We start from the raw sequence: 3,828 nt of genomic DNA, 5'->3' as shown, positions 1-3,828 counted from the left end.
CCTCGTGAACCAAACACTCGTGACAACTATGTCGAGGGAAAACCCCGACACACATTCATCATCAGAAAGAAAATATTAAGATCTGTCATGAAGTACAACACTGTCTGGGATAGGATAATATCCACGCACCTACAAGGAGCTCTGGTAGCGTAGTGGTTACAAATCGGGCTGCGAACCTTAAGACCAGCAGTTCGAAACTACCAGCCACTCCGTGGGAGAAAGATGAGGCGTTCTGGTCCCGTAAAGATTTACAGCCTTGGAAACCCTGTACAGGGTCGCTATGGGTCAGAACCGACTTGACGGCACTTAACAACAACAACAACAGGGAAGACCAGTTGCTACCACTATTATTCAAATTTATACACCAACCACTAAAGTCAGTGAGGATGAAATTGAAGAATTCTACCAATTGCTTTAGTCTGAAATTGATCAAACATGCAATCAATATGTATTGATAATCACTGGTGATTGGAATACAAAGGTTGGAAACAAAGAGGAAGGATTAGTAGTTGGAAAATATGGTCTTGGTGATAGAAATGATGCTGGACATCTCATGATAGAATTTTGCAAAAGCAATGACTCCTTCATTGCAAAAATGGCATAAAAATGACTATATACATGGACCTCACCAGATGGAATACACAGAAATCAAACTGATACATCTGTGGAAAGGGACAGTGGAAAAGCTCCATATCATCAGTGAAAACAAGGCCAGGGGCAGATTGTGGAACAGAACCTCAATTGCTCATATGAAAATTCAGATTGAAGCTGAAGAAAATGAAAACAAGTCCACAAGAGCCAAAATACGACCTGGAATATATCCCACCTGAGTTTAGAAATCATCTGAAGAACAGATTTGATACCCTGGACACTAAAGACCGAAGACTAGAAGAGTTGTGGAATGACATCAAGAATATCATACAGGAAGAAAGCAGAAGGTCATTAAGAAGAAAAGAAAGAATGAAAAGACCAAAATGGATGTCTGAAGAGACACTGAAACTTGCTCTCCAGGTAGAGATGCTAAAGCAAATGGGAAAAACGAGGAGGTCCAAGAGCTGAAAAGAACATTTCAAACGTCAGCTCAAGAAGACAAAGTCGAATATTATAACAAAATGTGCAAAGATTTGGTGTTATAAAACCAAAAGGGAAGAACATACTCAGCATTTCTCAAGCTGAGGGAACTAAAGAAAAAATTCAAGTCTCAACTTTCATTATTGAAGGATTCTCTGGGCAAATTCTTGAATGATGCAGAAAGCATCAAAACAAGATTGAAGAAATACTAAGAGTTATTCAACCAAAAGGAAATGGTCGATATTCAACCATTTTAAGAGATGGCATATTATGAAGAGACAAATGATTGAAATCATTGGCAAAGAACAAGGCACCAGGTACTGATGGAATACAAATTAAAATCTTTCAAGAAAGTGAGGTAGCACTGGTGTACTCACTAATTTATACCAAAAATTTGGAAGATAACTACCTGGCCAACTGATTGGAAGAGATCCATATATGTGCCCTTTCCAGAGAGAGATGACCCAACAGAATGTGGAAATCATCATGTGAGTAAGTCCAATGTGAGTAAACCTTTACTAAGGGTAAGACCAAAACGGTTGCAACCATACATTAACACAAACTTCCAGAGGTTTAAGCCAGATTCAGAAGAGGACATGGAAGGAGGGATATCATTGCTGATGTTCAATGGATCTTGGCTGAAAGCACAGAATACCAGAAAGATCTTTACCTGTGCTTTATTGACTATGCAAAAGCTATGTGGATCATGACAAGCTATGGACAACAGTGTGAAGTATGAGTATTCTGGAACACTTAATTGTGCTCATGAGGAACCTGTATATAGACCAAGAGGCCATTGTTCCAACAGAACAAGGGAACACCTAATGGTTTAAAATTAGGAAGAGTGTCTGAGAAGTTGGGTTATATGAAGAAAAATGTGGCATCAGATTTGGAGGGAGACTCACTAACAACCTGTGATATGCAGATAGTACAATCTCGCTTGCTGAGAACCAAGAGAACTTATGACTTCATTTTGCTTGGATCAACTATCAACATTCATGGAAGCAGCAGTCAAGAAATCAAAGTGTATTGCATTAGGCAAATCTGCTGCACAAGACCTTTTTAAATAAAGTGTTGAAGAGAAAAAAATGTTAGTTTGAAGACTAAGGTGCACCTTACTCAAGTCATGGTATTTTCAATAACCTTATATGCATGTGAAAGTTGGACAGTGAATAAATAAGGAAGACCATAGAAGAATTGATGCATTTGAGTTATGATGTTGGAGGAGAATATCGAAAGTACCATGGATTGCCAAAAGAACAAATAGATCTGTGTTGGAAGAAGTACAGCCAGAGTGCGCCTTGGACGACAGGATGGCCAGACTTTGTCTCTCATACTTCTGACATATTGTCAGGAGGGACCAATCACTGGAAAAGGATATCATGTTTGGTAAGGTGGAGGGTCAGATAAAAAGAGGAAAATCCCCAGTGAGATAGGTTGCAAATTAGCAGCATCAATAGGTTCAAGTGTAGCAACGAGGTTGGCCCAGGACTGCGCAGTGTTTTGTTCTGTTGTGCATAGGGTCACTATGAGTCAGAACTAACTTGATGGGTCCTAGCAACAACAACATATTAGAAGCAGAGATTGACGGTCCCAGGATCATCAAGAAGGAAGAACATAAGTGGAGCATAAGATCCCTACTAGAAAAATGGCGATAGCAGAGGTGAGAGCAGAGGCAATGGTGCAGAAAGACAAAACAGCTGCAGGCTGTGGGGCACAGAGGCAAGCGGCCACATGGCTGAGAGGCTGAAGACAAGAGTGAGGCAGGCCTGCAGTATGGCAGACAAGAGGCATTCCTGACTGGAGAACTGCTACATCCTGAGTTGGTTTTGATCCTGAATTGTACCCTTTTCTTGAATAAATTCCATAATTGTGAGTATTATGATTTCTTTGTGGCCATTGCAATGGATTGTCAAACCCAGATGTGAAGCAGAGAGTGCTATTGGAGGGATGGTTGGTGTCAGAATAGGGTAAGGAAGGTTGTAGGGTGGGAGCATGTCTGACCTCTGCTTCATAGGAATCAACCTTGGACTGAATTAGAGTTTGATTCTCTTTCCTCGTTGTGAAGCCCAGGGAAGTCAGAGATGGCACCTACGTGGTTTACTCACTCTCCATCTCATTCTCTTTCTCCCTCTTCCTTTGTGTTTTCCATTGTATTTGTCAATTGTCAATTTTTGGTTTTGTTGATCTTTTCTATGTTCATTTTCTACTTCTTAAACTTTGGGTTTCATTTCATTTGGTTTTAATAATTTTTTTGTTGTTCTGGTTCTAATTTTTCAAGTTGAATACTTAACTTTCTGACTTCCTACTTTTTCATTTGATAAGATAACTATTTAAAGTCGTAAACATGCCTTGAGGTATAACTTTAGCTGCATTCCACACATTCTATGGGGAGTATTATAATTACCATTACATTCTAAATATCTTCTCATTCCCAATACAATGTCTCCTTCACCTTGACTTCTCCTTTTCTTTATCAATGCTTTAAAAAATAATCAAACATATGAGACTCAGAAAGCTAACTTTAGAAAAATTAGAAAGCTGAATTTCTTTCTTTCTTTGCTTGATTTAAAATTTAATTAGATCCGAGAAGAGAGAGAATAGTCTATATGGTGCCAATGCTTGAAATTTCTTGAGGTCTTTTATGGTTCATTTTGCACAGATGCATGTATTTTTTAAAAGAATATAAATTCTCTGTTTGTTAGGGGCAATGTTTAATGTCCATGAAATTATTCCCTTAGAATGTGCTGTTCAAAT

The sequence above is a fragment of the Chrysochloris asiatica genome, unplaced genomic scaffold (genome assembly GCF_000296735.1).
Source record: "Chrysochloris asiatica unplaced genomic scaffold, ChrAsi1.0 scaffold00011, whole genome shotgun sequence".
In the NCBI taxonomy this organism is placed as follows: domain Eukaryota; kingdom Metazoa; phylum Chordata; class Mammalia; order Afrosoricida; family Chrysochloridae; genus Chrysochloris; species Chrysochloris asiatica.
Note: the sequence above shows the minus strand (reverse complement) of the source record.